This window comes from Mytilus edulis, chromosome 10 (assembly GCF_963676685.1).
Source record: "Mytilus edulis chromosome 10, xbMytEdul2.2, whole genome shotgun sequence".
NCBI lineage: Eukaryota > Metazoa > Mollusca > Bivalvia > Mytilida > Mytilidae > Mytilus > Mytilus edulis.
The window spans coordinates 54,430,721-54,449,016 of record NC_092353.1 but is presented as its reverse complement, the minus strand read 5'-3'; the positions used below and the strand labels follow the sequence as shown (position 1 = coordinate 54,449,016).

At 31.3% G+C, this 18,296-nt stretch overlaps 1 protein-coding gene across 2 annotated transcripts in view; it reads left to right on the top strand.

Moving 5' to 3' along the window:
• The first annotated feature begins 8,589 nt into the window (after positions 1 to 8,589).
• LOC139492493 (ankyrin-1-like) overlaps positions 8,590 to 18,296 on the top strand; it is a 59,000-nt gene continuing 49,293 nt past the window's right edge. Inside the window, exon 1 of one of the 2 annotated variants that reach the window (XM_071280670.1) lies at positions 8,590 to 8,662. The gene's annotated coding sequence lies outside the window, so the exon portion shown is untranslated. The remainder of the gene's footprint in view (positions 8,663 to 18,296) is intronic. The other variant, XM_071280668.1, reaches the window with a different exon arrangement.

The following is an 18,296-nucleotide window of genomic DNA, read 5'->3' as shown; positions in this document are numbered from 1 at the left end:
GTTTCATGGGAGAAGATTTTTGTAAGAGATTACAAAAGAATTACTTTGAAGGGCAATTACTTCTTTTGATGTATATTGATAATTCATGTGTACTTATTTGTAGCTGTTACAATGCTGAACAATTGTGCTGTTACAGTTTATCTCTATCTATAATAATGTTCAAGATAATTACAAAAAACTGCAAAATTTCCTTAAAATTATCAATTCAGGGGCAGCAACCCAACAACAGATTGTCAGATGCGTCTGAAAATTTCAGCATAGATTGATTTTCCTCTGATGAAAATTTGTAAGAGATATAAGCCAAAAACTGCAATTTACCCCTATGTTCCGTTTTTAGTCATGGTGACAATCTTGGTTGATAGGTAGGGTCATCGGATACATTTTTAAAACTAGATACCCTAATTAGCCTAAGGATGATTTAGGCTAAATTTGGAATAATTTGACCCAGCAGTTTCAGAGGAGATCTTTTTTGTAAAAGATTGCAAAAAACTACCAAAAAAAATGTGAAAAACTGACTTTTAACTTAAACGGGTGATACTAGTAACACCTTATGAGGTTAATTGACAATTTTGGTCATGTTGACTTGTTTGTAGCTCTGAAACTAAAGTATTTAGAGCAAATCTGACACGGGTTAAACAATGTTCATCGGGTGAAGATGTATCTATCTGTTTCAGACGCATTACACAACGATTTAAGCCAAAAAATGCATTTTACCCCCATGTTCTATTTTTAGCCATGGCGGTCATCTTGGTTGATAGGCAGGGTCGTCGGATCCTGCTCCACATGTGGCACCCGTCGTTTTGCTCATGTTATTATTACTAATCCGGTAAATACCCGGTAGTCTAATTAGGTAGGTCACATTCGTGAAAAGGGAACGGGATTGTAATTACGACATACGGAACATATCCTATATCATCTGTGAAACAGATATTTAATAACGGTCAACCAACCCGTGATGGCGTCCGTAAACGTTATGATAGGATGATTTCAACTTCACCATTTGGAACCTTTGTTTTAATAGCTTCCTTCTGAGAAGTAACCCTTTACCAAAGAAATTATGATAGGAAATACAAGCCCGGGAATATCGTATCAATTAGGAGATATATACTCCGTATGCAGGTGCTGCTGGAATGTTGCTACATAGAAATTGAAAGTTCACAATTGAGAAGCTGAAATCATCTCATTTGTCGAAAAGTTTTGTTTCAACTGACTCTCTTTGTCAATACCAACTCCCTCTTTTAGTGTAAAATGCAGAATACTTGTGTATAGTGATTTTTTTAGTATCCACATCTGCTTCATGCCACCTCTAGAATATGCAGTTTCACAAAAACTTTGAAGCCCGTCTTTAATTGCTGATAAAATTGATATTAATAATAGTTTTGTGAAGCACTTGGAAGACCCAGCAATACACCGTTATTTGCATGAACACGTTAATATGTAGTTTAGGTTTCCTATAGAGTGATGTACGATCCAGTTGTTAATCTTTGATTGAAATTCCAAAAGGAACATGTAACAGACCTATGATTATTCAGGATTTTCTCTTTGGTAAGTTTCGTGGGAGTATATGTTGAATTTCCAAGTGAATTGTCAATACATGTGTAATTCATTTATCAAGCAGTTTAAGTAATGATTCGAGCTTCGCTCTCATCCCATATGGGATTTACTGACCCCATATATATCGTATTAGTTCACTGACACACCATGTAACTAATAATACATGGGCGGTTTATCTAGATAAATATAATTTCGTTTATGAAATAAAAAAAAAATATATGATGTAAATTGACTCGCTTATTTTACTGGCATTAAAAAACGAGTAATATCTTTAATTAATATTCTTTAATAATGTATAAATAAGTAGCATGACACCATAAAAAATCTTGTTATTGGGATATATCAGTTTGTTTTGGGGATATTATAAAGGTTCTTGTATTTCTCGGGAAATCGTGGTACCGGGATGATATGAGACCCCTCTTTTCGTGTGGGCAGTCACCATTACACTTTAACACTAACAGCTGAAATTGTAGGTGAGGAATTTGAACCCTTTCCCAATTTAGACCATTTTTAAGAGTTGTGTTCATGTCCTTCACTTGAAAATTTCGCCGATCATACACGCCTTTATGACGTCATTTACCAGATAGCGGGGACTGCCTGTATCCATGGACAGTTCATCAAGTGTCTTCTTGATCGTCATTATACATATAAAAAATGTTTATTCCAAAAGATACCTAATAGCATTTCTTTAATAACAGAAGTGCTGATTATCAATCATAAGAATTTAATTTTCATAAAAATTCGTGCAATACTAATATAGCATTATTTTTTTATCAACCAATCGCTCGACATTGGAACAGAAGTGACGACGCCTCTAATCTCACGAATGATGTTCACTAAAAGCAAAGTTTTTGAGTCTGGAAATGCAACAAATTCGAAAGTTGTCTATTTGTTTTGTCTTGCTGCAACAATTAAAGTCTTTAAAGATTATGTAAGTCAAAAGGTACAATTTTTTTTTTGCTGTTTTTGGCATAGCCAATGACCATGATGACAGTAACAATTTGTTAAAGATTATAATCACAATTCAGTAGGAAACCAGGTTGAAATAGAACAAAAGAATCGAAGCTCTTTGTTAGAGAAGGCGATAAATATTTACTGTATTGTTTACTATAGTGACAAAATTTTTAAAAGTTAATAGAAACAAACAAAACTGCGATTTTCTTCTCAATAACGAGGTGTTTCATTTTAAAAACACCATTTGCATAAGTTTTCAATTTTTCTAGTACATAATTAAGCAGAACAATTAGATATCAAGTCGACGACATTGGTATCTTTCAAGTTGGATGACGAAAATGCATAATCTCCGATTTTTTTGAAAAAAATACCACGGACGGAAAACATATCAATCTATTAGTTCAGTAATTTTCGTGTCTGCCCTTCCATTATGTGACTGAAGAAAAAATTCCAAAAAATAGGTAACAATTGTATCGAAAAGAGAAAATCGAGTGCACCTTTTTATGTTAGGGCGTGTTTGAGTTGAGTATTTTGTCTTGGTATCGTACAAAGTAAGAATATTTCATACATCGTCTCGCTTCAGATTCTATCATTTTTATATATTAAAGCTACAGGTTGACTTTATAACACAAAAAATAACAGTACTAAAAGATGAAATAATATGGGTCAAGTGAAATACCTATCTAATGAGTCACAAAAACAGAGAAGGTGTGTTCGAATAGCTATTATTTTACTGAAAGTACTTGACGACAGTCTTACAAGTTGGATGATGAAAATGCATATCTTCGAAAAATTCTAATTTTTTGTGTGTGATAACTATGGTTTATAGTCTTCAGCCACTAAAAAAATCTAGTCTGCCCTTCCACGAAATATTTAATTAGATTTTTTTTAAATGTTTATGATTTTTCGAAAATTCCACCTGACAACCGATCAGACAATAGTTTTAAGTTGAAACAATGCAGACAAGATCATTAACTAATGCTCATTAGCTAGCTGATACATTTGTCTTTTAAAATATAACTGACATATAAGGATCGTATTGGTGCAATGTGGATAAATTTATCGGTTTCCAAGAGCAAAATTGGTAGCGCGTCATCCCTACAATGACTTCCATTTCTACGATTGTGAAAATGAACTGGCGTAATGGGGAGATAATTTTGACGAAGTAGGATCCTGACTGAATTCGTGATTCAAATACAATTTTTATTGAATATGATTGTCAGTGCTTCAACCGATGGTTAGTTGTTCTCTATACTACGGCTTCCTACATTTATCAGTGAAATAACTCCACATTACTATTTGTGTTTAACATAAAACACTTATTAGAATTCAATGATACTCGGTATGAACCGGGTGTATGTACGTGTACTTTTATAAAGCAAGTTCCAGTGGCGGATCCAGAAATTTTCATAAGTGGGGGCCCACTGACTGACCTAAGAGGGGGCCCGCTCCAGTCACGCTTCAGTGATTCCCTTTATAAGCAACCAAATTTTTTCCCGAAAAAGGGGGGACCGAGCCCCCTGCCCCCCTTAAATCCGCCTCTGAGTTCAAGGTGAGGGGAACCATTAATTATAAGTCAACAATATTTGGTGTGTGGTTGTCTGATTTACAACATCTCATCCATAAGGATTAGTTGGCCACCCCCCCCCCCCTTTTATGGCCTATTGATATTTAATTTTGGGCATGTCTTCTTCTTCTTCTTCTTCTTCTTCTTCTTCTTCTTCTTCTTCTTTTTCTTCTTCTTCTATATGTATATCCTTCCAATTATTACACCTCCTCAACGGATATTATCCAGACAGGAGTTAATTAAAACTTATACACTAAAAATGTTCCCCAAATAACTTTAAAAATCTAGATTCACTGTACACGGATAAAATCTAAAATATTTAAGGACTGATAAAATAATTTACGCAATTAAAAGGTAAAAATATCTAGGCCCTATCAATATTTATTTATAAGATTTACTGCACCTAAAATCTAAAAATGTAGGACGCTTCGTTATACAATGGAAAGCAGGACACCCCTGCCTCTACCTATACACATATGTACATAATGTTCATTTCATATCTTTCCTTATTTCACTGAATGTATTGTCTATACATATATTTAACTACATGTACACAGTTATTATTTTCCTTGTAATTTCCATACACGCTGAGAATGGAGTCTATAACACATGTCCGTAGCCAATCTTTGAATTTTGTCCAGTTCAGTCCTATGTCTAAGCAATGGCAGTAGAAAAGAGCTGTCAACAATAAGTTTTATCAGATCCAAATGTCCTTTAAATTGCTTAGACCAATATCCTGTGACAATAACTGAAATCACATAAGACTTGAGTTTGCTAAATGTTTCTTTTCTCTGCTGGTGTAAAGCCGGACACAATAGTAGGAAATGAATTAAATCTTCATCTGATGTTCCACCAAAGTCCACTGCATTTATAAAACACAGCTTAAAAATAAAATGTCAAACCTCAGAAAATTACAATCAGGCCAATCTAATTAAAACATTGATCTATGATTACGTTATACTACAATCTAATTAAAATATTGATCTCTGATACTACATATAGTATAACGTAATCAGAGATCAATATTTTAATTAGATTGCAATCAGGCCATCATCAACATCATTTTAAAAATACATGCATACTATTATTTTGGTGAAAGAAGTTCATCCTCTCGATCTACTTTGTCATATTCCTTAAAATAAATGTCAAGTGGATATTATTCAAAAAAAGAGGGACACTCAGCATATATCATTAACGTGCGCATGAAGTGACAACTGAATGCTTTGACCACAACTAAATATGTTTTAATTTTGATACGTATATATAATATAAAAAAAATTGTCTTTTTTAAGACTTCTGATCCATGTAGTTTGGCATGTTTGCTAGATCATCAATGATCGTAGAGGTGGTTATGACGGATTAATGTTCATTATAAGTGTCATAAGTATTAATCTATCACAAAGTATATCACTGAATGGAGCTTTTTGTCTAAGTGTATTTTGAATTGCTTTGCTTTGAATTCAGTTCATTGTTATCCAAATAAAAATAAAATTGAAAAAGGAAATGGGGAGTGTGTCAAAGCGACAACAACCCGACCATAGAGCAGACAACAGCCGAGGCCATCAATGGGTCTTCAGTGTAGCGAGAAACTCCCGCACCCGGAGGCGTCCTTCAGCTGGCCCCTTAAAAAATATGTATGCATTCTTTGTGAAATAAAAATTTGACACACAACTCAAATAGCACATGATCTGCTGTAAGGTAGGATCATCACAACTGTCAGCAATATAATTCTACTAACAATATAATGCTAGGTGGTTTTGTAACACTTTTTATAAACATAAACATAGAGTTTAAATGATCATTCATTTATAAATACTGTTAATGTTAGCAAGTATATTTTTTTTACATGCACAAATTCAATTACAGTACTGTACATATTTATATACCCGAAGCACTCAAAGAATGTCGGCACTATACAACAGGCATGGGGTAATCGTAATCAGTAATCGTAATCAGCTGTAATCGATTACATTTTGCAGTGTAATCCTATGTAATCAGTAATCATGTCATTTCTGATTACAAGTAATCGTAATGTAATCGATTACATGGCAAAAAACAGGTGTAATCATGATTACTTTTAGATTACTTTAAGATTACATTCATCAGATTACTTGATGATTACAAATCTTGTATAAATATGAAAATAGTTTTTGATAGACAAGATGAAAATAAGAAAATGTAAAGCTTGAATGAAAAATCATGAAACTTAAGTAATCACAATGATGGGACCTTGTTTAATGTGATCATCTATATAATAAATTTGTATAACCAAGTGTTTTATTTTGTTTTAACAGTTTACAAAAAGAAATTTACTGTCCAATATTTCTTAGTGAAATTGAGCTCTTATGATACAAGAATATGCCTTGAAAGCATTTGTTTTCCTTGATTGAAAACTTCTGATATCAACTCCAATTTCATCATGTTCATATTAGTTTACCCAATATTTTTACATAAATACATTGAAATTCAAATGCAGAAAACATTTAGTTCCTATTTGACTTTGATGGTCGGCATAAATATATAAGCCCACTTAATTCAAAATGGAAGTTAAAACCAGGTTTCATTTATTGACAAAATTGAATGAATTTTATTTTCCATAAATTCGTGTATAATATGTGCTTTCTTATTTTTATTCTTTATCAAATTTATTAGCCTTAAGGCTCACCAGTATAAACAAGTACATTTTGTACATGTACAGTGTATACATATGGCATAAATATTGCAAACAATATGCATAGTAAACAAAAGGTGACGTCAGAAGTTTCATCAATACAATAAACTGTTGCTTAATATAAAGAGAAATGTATAATCTTTCCTAAGTTACAAAACTGTTTTGTGTTTTCACCTGACAATAATTCTATTAATTTCAATTAGATCAAGTATTAAAAATTTTCAAACAAATAATGACAATCAACCACTTTTAACTTTATTTATATCGTTATTAAGACAATAAAATTTTAATACCCAAGCCCACCCATTGTTTGTTTAAAAAAATGGAAGTAGTGATTAACACCTGTAAAAACATTAATGGATGTGTCAATTATGTCCCAACAGACAATAAAACTATACTTAATTAATTTTTCCTTATTTTCAGTTCTTTTGTTAATTAGGCAGTTGGTTACAATTTGTAGTTAAAAATTAAGTTACATCTTTTACATAGAGAAAGGACACTTGTCTATAGCTATTTTATAAAATTACACATGTTACACTGTAACTGTAACTGTCTTGTCTATAAATTCTTTTAAAAGATGAATAAATTAAGGCTTTTAAAAAAAATCACCAAAATAAGCGGATAAAAAGTTATAAAAAAACTTTGATATAGCAATATACAATGTAATCATAAGTAATCTAAAGTAATCATGATTACAATAAAGAAAAGTAATCTAATGTAATCGATTACATATGAAATAGGGTGTAATTGTAATGTAATCGATTACATTTTATTAGCAAAGTAATTGTAATTTAATCGATTACATTTTAAAGTAATCGACCCCATCCCTGCTATACAACCATTCTGACTGACAACGTCACTGAATCACTCAAACATCAGAACAAAAAGAATCAAAATACGTTTTCTTGGGACACTGACATTAATGGAAACCAGCCATGGTGTATTCTGCAGCTTAAGGAATGTCTCACTATATAAAATCTATGAACTGTTGGCACTGATTACAAATTGGTTTCTCCTCCATGACATTAAAACTAAATATAAATAAAAGACACTGCTTTGTAAGTGCTTTTTACAGGTCTGATGTCACTGTGCATCACAGTTCAACATAGAAACCTATGGGGGAACCAAAGACCCCTTTCTGTCAGAAAACACTATCAAACATCCAAACATACTATCCAGACTGATCTGTGTCCACACTTGTTAGATATACAAAATTGTTGTATTTAGTAGTAAATATATGATAAATTGATTTACTTTTTTAACTTTTTTTGTTTCCGTATTAATAAACTTTATATCATATTCTTTTAATATCAAATCGGCCTCATTGCACTCAATGCCTCTTACCATAATTATATCCTACATTGCTCATATTATCAATTTATTATTTGTGTATTACTTATTGTGTATTTCACTAATGTTTATATAATCATTGTATTATGATGTTTTTGTATCTTGCCCGACAAGGGCCCATGATTGGTATAATAAATAATGTCTAATGTCTATACTGCTCCCTGCTGTCAGTTAATATCGCATTTATATCGAACACTTTTTTTTATAATACATTACTTTCGGATTCAATAAAGTCAAACAGTGGTTCACTGTGTCATAACCGTTGTGTACCCCCGGTGTGTACCATCTATTGTGTACAGTATATAGTTTAATTAATTTTTGAGGAAAAAAGGCACTTGAGAAAGTCATGTCACTACATCAATTATGAGGTACAAAATAGCGATTAAATTTACGGTATAACCCATGATTAAATGACACACAATTTAGTGTTATAAAAAGAGTTACGAGTTAGTAAAAATATATATGGTACGAATTGGAAAAGGTACGAGTTGATCTCGACATCAATTATCTCCCTTGTATTTTAGATGTCTCTATTTTATAGATCTTTTCGTAAAAAAGCGTAAAAGGTAAACAAAAGGGCATTGAAAAATCAATCTAAATACATTTTTTTAAATGTTCATAAATTTTCTGCATTTCGTTCCAAATCGTTTTCAGGAGGGTAAAAAAAACCACCAAAAAATGAAAATACGCGGAAATGTCAACACTCGTTCAGGTCTGATGATTTTGTTCAGAGTTATAGTCCTTCACTAAAATAATCTTTTTTCCACACTTTTTTTTTTATTCTTGAAGATATTGATTTGATAATTATTGTAGACTTTTATCATGACAAGTTACAGTTCTTCAAGTTAGATTCGTTCCGGTCTGATGATTTTCTGCAGAGTTATGGTCCTTGAACTTAGAAAATTCCCTAAAATAATCGGTTTTCCACAGACTTTTTGTCTTCATACATGAAGATATTGCTATCACGTTGTTGTCCTCGTCCTCTTTGTCCTTTTCCTTGTCGTCAGTGTCATCTGAAGACACTTGGTTTCCAAACAATAACTTTAGTAAATTTATAAGTGAATAGAAATCTATGAAATTTAAACACAAGGTTTATAAACACAAAATGAAGATTGGGATTGATTTTGGGGGTTGTAGGTGTCAGACCACCAATTAAAAATCCCTATCTGTTCAACCAAATTTTGCAATTTTCACAGCTTTCTAAATATTTTACCTTAAGTTTAACTTCAAGGAAACCAGGTATATCCTGAATTGTACATGTATCACCTGCCTACATGCCAATTTTCAACCATGATGTTTAAAGTCTTGTAACAAATTTCTGATTTTGAAAAGACAGGTACTACCAAAATAACTCCCGGTTTTCTGGAAATCTTAAATTAGTGTACTATGTAGCGCATTAATCCTGAATTTTTAATGCAAACTCATAGACAAGTGAATTTTGGCTCAAAATGGTCTAAATATATTTCCCTTTCACCAAAAGTTTCATTTCTGCAAATTTGTTGGTTAGTTTAAGTAAACAATGACATCAAAAGCACTATTTTGTGTCAAAGTAGGACTACTTTTACATACGTTCTAAATTGGAGGGAGTAATTGGTGGTCTGACACCTAAAGAGCCAAAAAAGTTGCTCAGAAATCTTTGCTTTGCTTTATTCTTAATCCTTAGTCAATTTGAAGTCAGAAACATCCTATCTGAGCATAATGTGACTTATATTACAAATTTCACAGCTCAATTTAAACTGACTGTAATGTATGACTTTGATAGAAAATACTTGAAAATTTCATTTTGGACTACAGGAACATAAACTTTCAATATCAAGATCAGTTTTGTTGATTTTTTTCTTGTTTGTTCTACTTCTTAAAAGACTTTCCACAATTTTTACAATGGGTTAAGTAAAAAATTCAAGGTATTGAAGAGTCAAGGAATATTGACCCCCCTTTTTTTACACCTGGTGTAAGTAATGGGACTATTAAATGATCAAAAGTGCAGTCATGGTCATTTAAATGTTTTTATTTTCTATCAGTTAATACAACTTAAGGCATAAAACTTTCATTTGAGATAATAAATGGGATTTTTGTGAGTTTTTGCAATGTTTACATCAGGCTATGTTATCTGCCAAATACATGCTATGACACAATGATATAAGGGATACAAATCAAATAATTTCATTAAATCTTGATGACAAGAACTTTTTTTGGTGGTAAAATAACCATGTTTTAATGTTAATACCACAGAAACATCTTGCTGTGCATTTATAACAATTTGGGACATTTTTTTATGTGAAAGCATATTGTCAGGGTGGGAAAAGCTAAAAATAGCACAAATTCAGGTCTAAGGCTCTAAATTTGCAATATGTGACTTTTTGCCCCCAAAAAGATTGAAATGTGACTACTATCACTTCATATGATCAGTTAAGTAAAAAAAATCAATTGTTTTCTAAATTTGGGGTTTCATCGCATTTCCCTTAAAGGTGTCAGACCACCAATTAAAAATCACTATCTGTTCAACCAAATTTTGCAATTTTCACAGCTTTCTAAATATTTTACCTTAAGTTTAACTTCAAGGAAACCAGGTATATCCTGAATTGTACATGTATCACCTTCCTACATGCCAATTTTCAACCAATGTTTAAAGTCTTGTAACAAATTTCTGATTTTGAAAAGACAGGTACTACCAAAATAACTCCCGGTTTTCTGGAAATCTTAAATTAGTGTACTATGTAGCGCATTAATCCTGAATTTTTAATGCAAACTCATAGACAAGTGAATTTTGGCTCAAAATGGTCTAAATATATTTCCCTTTCACCAAAAGTTTCATTTCTGCAAATTTGTTGGTTAGTTTAAGTAAACAATGACATCAAAAGCACTATTTTGTGTCAAAGTAGGACTACTTTTACATACGTTCTAAATTGGAGGGAGTAATTGGTGGTCTGACACCTAAAGAGCCAAAAAAGTTGCTCAGAAATCTTTGCTTTGCTTTATTCTTAATCCTTAGTCAATTTGAAGTCAGAAACATCCTATCTGAGCATAATGTGACTTATATTACAAATTTCACAGCTCAATTTAAACTGACTGTAATGTATGACTTTGATAGAAAATACTTGAAAATTTCATTTTGGACTACAGGAACATAAACTTTCAATATCAAGATCAGTTTTGTTGATTTTTTTCTTGTTTGTTCTACTTCTTAAAAGACTTTCCACAATTTTTACAATGGGTTAAGTAAAAAATTCAAGGTATTGAAGAGTCAAGGAATATTGACCTCCCTTTTTTACACCTGGTGTAAGTAATGAGACTATTAAATGATCAAAAGTGCAGTCATGGTCATTTAAATGTTTTTATTTTCTATCAGTTAATACAACTTAAGGCATAAAACTTTCATTTGAGATAATAAATGGGATTTTTGTGAGTTTTTGCAATGTTTACATCAGGCTATGTTATCTGCCAAATACATGCTATGACGCAATGATATAAGGGATAAAAATCAAATAATTTCATTAAATCTTGATGACAAGAACTTTTTTTGGTGGTAAAATAACCATGTTTTAATGTTAATACCACAGAAACATCTTGCTGTGCATTTATAACAATTTGGGACATTTTTTTATGTGAAAGCATATTGTCAGGGTGGGAAAAGCTAAAAATAGCACAAATTCAGGTCTAAGGCTCTAAATTTGCAATATGTGACTTTTTGCCCCCCAAAAGATTGAAATGTGACTACTATCACTTCATATGATCAGTTAAGTAAAAAAAATCAATTGTTTTCTAAATTTGGGGTTTCATCGCATTTCCCTTAAAGAGCCAAAAAAGTTGCTCAGAAATCTTTGCTTTGCTTTATTCTTAATCCTTAGTCAATTTGAAGTCAGAAACATCTTATCTGAGCATAATGTGACTTATATTACAAATTTCACAGCTCAATTTAAACTGACTGTAATGTATGACTTTGATAGAAAATACTTGAAAATTTCATTTTGGACTACAGGAACATAAACTTTCAATATCAAGATCAGTTTTGTTGATTTTTTTCTTGTTTGTTCTACTTCTTAAAAGACTTTCCACAATTTTTACAATGGGTTAAGTAAAAAATTCAAGGTATTGAAGAGTCAAGGAATATTGACCCCCCTTTTTTACACCTGGTGTAAGTAATGGGACTATTAAATGATCAAAAGTGCAGTCATGGTCATTTAAATGTTTTTATTTTCTATCAGTTAATACAACTTAAGGCATAAAACTTTCATTTGAGATAATAAATGGGATTTTTGTGAGTTTTTGCAATGTTTACATCAGGCTATGTTATCTGCCAAATACATGCTATGACGCAATGATATAAGGGAAAAAAATCAAATAATTTCATTAAACATGTTAAATCTTGATGACAAGAACTTTTTTTGGTTGTAAAATAACCATGTTTTAATGTTAATACCACAGAAACATCTTGCTGTGCATTTATAACAATTTGGGACATTTTTTTTTATGTGAAAGCATATTGTCAGGGTGGGAAAAGCTAAAAATAGCACAAATTCAGGTCTAAGGCTCTAAATTTGCAATATGTGACTTTTTGCCCCCAAAAAGATTGAAATGTGACTACTATCACTTCATATGATCAGATAAGTAAAAAAAATCAATTGTTTTCTAAATTTGGGGTTTCACCGCATTTCCCTTAAAGGTGTCAGACCACCAATTAAAAATCCCTATCTGTTCAACCAAATTTTGCAATTTTCACAGCTTTCTAAATATTTTACCTTAAGTTTAACTTCAAGGAAACCAGGTATATCCTGAATTGTACATGTATCACCTTCCTACATGCCAATTTTCAACCAATGTTTAAAGTCTTGTAACAAATTTCTGATTTTGAAAAGACAGGTACTACCAAAATAACTCCCGGTTTTCTGGAAATCTTAAATTAGTGTACTATGTAGCGCATTAATCCTGAATTTTTAATGCAAACTCATAGACAAGTGAATTTTGGCTCAAAATGGTCTAATTATATTTCCCTTTCACCAAAAGTTTCATTTCTGCAAATCGGTTGGTTAGTTTAAGTAAACAATGACATCAAAAGCACTATTTTGTGTCAAAGTAGGACTACTTTTACATACGTTCTAAATTGGAGGGAGTAATTGGTGGTCTGACACCTAAAGAGCCAAAAAAGTTGCTCAGAAATCTTTGCTTTGCTTTATTCTTAATCCTTAGTCAATTTGAAGTCAGAAACATCCTATCTGAGCATAATGTGACTTATATTACAAATTTCACAGCTCAATTTAAACTGACTGTAATGTATGACTTTGATAGAAAATACTTGAAAATTTCATTTTGGACTACAGGAACATAAACTTTCAATATCAAGATCAGTTTTGTTGATTTTTTTCTTGTTTGTTCTACTTCTTAAAAGACTTTCCACAATTTTTACAATGGGTTAAGTAAAAAATTCAAGGTATTGAAGAGTCAAGGAATATTGACCCCCCTTTTTTACACCTGGTGTAAGTAATGGGACTATTAAATGATCAAAAGTGCAGTCATGGTCATTTAAATGTTTTTATTTTCTATCAGTTAATACAACTTAAGGCATAAAACTTTCATTTGAGATAATAAATGGGATTTTTGTGAGTTTTTGCAATGTTTACATCAGGCTATGTTATCTGCCAAATACATGCTATGACGCAATGATATAAGGGATAAAAATCAAATAATTTCATTAAATCTTGATGACAAGAACTTTTTTTGGTGGTAAAATAACCATGTTTTAATGTTAATACCACAGAAACATCTTGCTGTGCATTTGTAACAATTTGGGACATTTTTTTTATGTGAAAGCATATTGTCAGGGTGGGAAAAGCTAAAAATAGCACAAATTCCGGTCTAAGGCTCTAAATTTGCAATATGTGACTTTTTGCCCCCAAAAAGATTGAAATGTGACTACTATCACTTCATATGATCAGTTAAGTAAAAAAAATCAATTGTTTTCTAAATTTGGGGTTTCATCGCATTTCCCTTAAAGAGCCAAAAAAGTTGCTCAGAAATCTTTGCTTTGCTTTATTCTTAATCCTTAGTCAATTTGAAGTCAGAAACATCCTATCTGAGCATAATATGACTTATATTACAAATTTCACAGCTCAATTTAAACTGACTGTAATGTATGACTTTGATAGAAAATACTTGAAAATTTCATTTTGGACTACAGGAACATAAACTTTCAATATCAAGATCAGTTTTGTTGATTTTTTTCTTGTTTGTTCTACTTCTTAAAAGACTTTCCACAATTTTTACAATGGGTTAAGTAAAAAATTCAAGGTATTGAAGAGTCAAGGAATATTGACCCCCCTTTTTTACACCTGGTGTAAGTAATGGGACTATTAAATGATCAAAAGTGCAGTCATGGTCATTTAAATGTTTTTATTTTCTATCAGTTAATACAACTTAAGGCATAAAACTTTCATTTGAGATAATAAATGGGATTTTTGTGAGTTTTTGCAATGTTTACATCAGGCTATGTTATCTGCCAAATACATGCTATGACGCAATGATATAAGGGATAAAAATCAAATAATTTCATTAAATCTTGATGACAAGAACTTTTTTTGGTTGTAAAATAACCATGTTTTAATGTTAATACCACAGAAACATCTTGCTGTGCATTTATAACAATTTGGGACATTTTTTTTTTATGTGAAAGCATATTGTCAGGGTGGGAAAAGCTAAAAATAGCACAAATTCAGGTCTAAGGCTCTTAATTTGCAATATGTGACTTTTTGCCCCCAAAAAGATTGAAATGTGACTACTATCACTTCATATGATCAGATAAGTAAAAACAATCAATTGTTTTCTAAATTTGGGGTTTCACCGCATTTCCCTTAAAGGTGTCAGACCACCAATTAAAAATCCCTATCTGTTCAACCAAATTTTGCAATTTTCACAGCTTTCTAAATATTTTACCTTAAGTTTAACTTCAAGGAAACCAGGTATATCCTGAATTGTACATGTATCACCTTCCTACATGCCAATTTTCAACCAATGTTTAAAGTCTTGTAACAAATTTCTGATTTTGAAAAGACAGGTACTACCAAAATAACTCCCGGTTTTCTGGAAATCTTAAATTAGTGTACTATGTAGCGCATTAATCCTGAATTTTTAATGCAAACTCATAGACAAGTGAATTTTGGCTCAAAATGGTCTAAATATATTTCCCTTTCACCAAAAGTTTCATTTCTGCAAATTTGTTGGTTAGTTTAAGTAAACAATGACATCAAAAGCACTATTTTGTGTCAAAGTAGGACTACTTTTACATACGTTCTAAATTGGAGGGAGTAATTGGTGGTCTGACACCTAAAGAGCCAAAAAAGTTGCTCAGAAATCTTTGCTTTGCTTTATTCTTAATCCTTAGTCAATTTGAAGTCAGAAACATCCTATCTGAGCATAATGTGACTTATATTACAAATTTCACAGCTCAATTTAAACTGACTGTAATGTATGACTTTGATAGAAAATACTTGAAAATTTCATTTTGGACTACAGGAACATAAACTTTCAATATCAAGATCAGTTTTGTTGATTTTTTTCTTGTTTGTTCTACTTCTTAAAAGACTTTCCACAATTTTTACAATGGGTTAAGTAAAAAATTCAAGGTATTGAAGAGTCAAGGAATATTGACCCCCCTTTTTTACACCTGGTGTAAGTAATGGGACTATTAAATGATCAAAAGTGCAGTCATGGTCATTTAAATGTTTTTATTTTCTATCAGTTAATACAACTTAAGGCATAAAACTTTCATTTGAGATAATAAATGGGATTTTTGTGAGTTTTTGCAATGTTTACATCAGGCTATGTTATCTGCCAAATACATGCTATGACGCAATGCTATAAGGGATAAAAATCAAATAATTTCATTAAATCTTGATGACAAGAACTTTTTTGGGTTGTAAAATAACCATGTTTTAATGTTAATACCACAGAAACATCTTGCTGTGCATTTATAACAATTTGGGACATTTTTTTTATGTGAAAGCATATTGTCAGGGTGGGAAAAGCTAAAAATAGCACAAATTCAGGTCTAAGGCTCTAAATTTGCAATATGTGACTTTTTGCCCCCAAAAAGATTGAAATGTGACTACTATCACTTCATATGATCAGATAAGTAAAAAAAATCAATTGTTTTCTAAATTTGGGGTTTCACCGCATTTCCCTTAAAGGTGTCAGACCACCAATTAAAAATCCCTATCTGTTTAACCAAATTTTGCAATTTTCACAGCTTTCTAAATATTTTACCTTAAGTTTAACTTCAAGGAAACCAGGTATATCCTGAATTGTACATGTATCACCTTCCTACATGCCAATTTTCAACCAATGTTTAAAGTCTTGTAACAAATTTCTGATTTTGAAAAGACAGGTACTACCAAAATAACTCCCGGTTTTCTGGAAATCTTAAATTAGTGTACTATGTAGCGCATTAATCCTGAATTTTTAATGCAAACTCATAGACAAGTGAATTTTGGCTCAAAATGGTCTAAATATATTTCCCTTTCACCAAAAGTTTCATTTCTGCAAATTTGTTGGTTAGTTTAAGTAAACAATGACATCAAAAGCACTATTTTGTGTCAAAGTAGGACTACTTTTACATACGTTCTAAATTGGAGGGAGTAATTGGTGGTCTGACACCTAAAGAGCCAAAAAAGTTGCTCAGAAATCTTTGCTTTGCTTTATTCTTAATCCTTAGTCAATTTGAAGTCAGAAACATCCTATCTGAGCATAATGTGACTTATATTACAAATTTCACAGCTCAATTTAAACTGACTGTAATGTATGACTTTGATAGAAAATACTTGAAAATTTCATTTTGGACTACAGGAACATAAACTTTCAATATCAAGATCAGTTTTGTTGATTTTTTTCTTGTTTGTTCTACTTCTTAAAAGACTTTCCACAATTTTTACAATGGGTTAAGTAAAAAATTCAAGGTATTGAAGAGTCAAGGAATATTGACCTCCCTTTTTTACACCTGGTGTAAGTAATGAGACTATTAAATGATCAAAAGTGCAGTCATGGTCATTTAAATGTTTTTATTTTCTATCAGTTAATACAACTTAAGGCATAAAACTTTCATTTGAGATAATAAATGGGATTTTTGTGAGTTTTTGCAATGTTTACATCAGGCTATGTTATCTGCCAAATACATGCTATGACGCAATGATATAAGGGATAAAAATCAAATAATTTCATTAAATCTTGATGACAAGAACTTTTTTTGGTGGTAAAATAACCATGTTTTAATGTTAATACCACAGAAACATCTTGCTGTGCATTTATAACAATTTGGGACATTTTTTTATGTGAAAGCATATTGTCAGGGTGGGAAAAGCTAAAAATAGCACAAATTCAGGTCTAAGGCTCTAAATTTGCAATATGTGACTTTTTGCCCCCCAAAAGATTGAAATGTGACTACTATCACTTCATATGATCAGTTAAGTAAAAAAAATCAATTGTTTTCTAAATTTGGGGTTTCATCGCATTTCCCTTAAAGAGCCAAAAAAGTTGCTTAGAAATCTTTGCTTTGCTTTATTCTTAATCCTTAGTCAATTTGAAGTCAGAAACATCTTATCTGAGCATAATGTGACTTATATTACAAATTTCACAGCTCAATTTAAACTGACTGTAATGTATGACTTTGATAGAAAATACTTGAAAATTTCATTTTGGACTACAGGAACATAAACTTTCAATATCAAGATCAGTTTTGTTGATTTTTTTCTTGTTTGTTCTACTTCTTAAAAGACTTTCCACAATTTTTACAATGGGTTTAGTAAAAAATTCAAGGTATTGAAGAGTCAAGGAATATTGACCCCCCTTTTTTACACCTGGTGTAAGTAATGGGACTATTAAATGATCAAAAGTGCAGTCATGGTCATTTAAATGTTTTTATTTTCTATCAGTTAATACAACTTAAGGCATAAAACTTTCATTTGAGATAATAAATGGGATTTTTGTGAGTTTTTGCAATGTTTACATCAGGCTATGTTATCTGCCAAATACATGCTATGACGCAATGATATAAGGGAAAAAAATCAAATAATTTCATTAAACATGTTAAATCTTGATGACAAGAACTTTTTTTGGTTGTAAAATAACCATGTTTTAATGTTAATACCACAGAAACATCTTGCTGTGCATTTATAACAATTTGGGACATTTTTTTTTATGTGAAAGCATATTGTC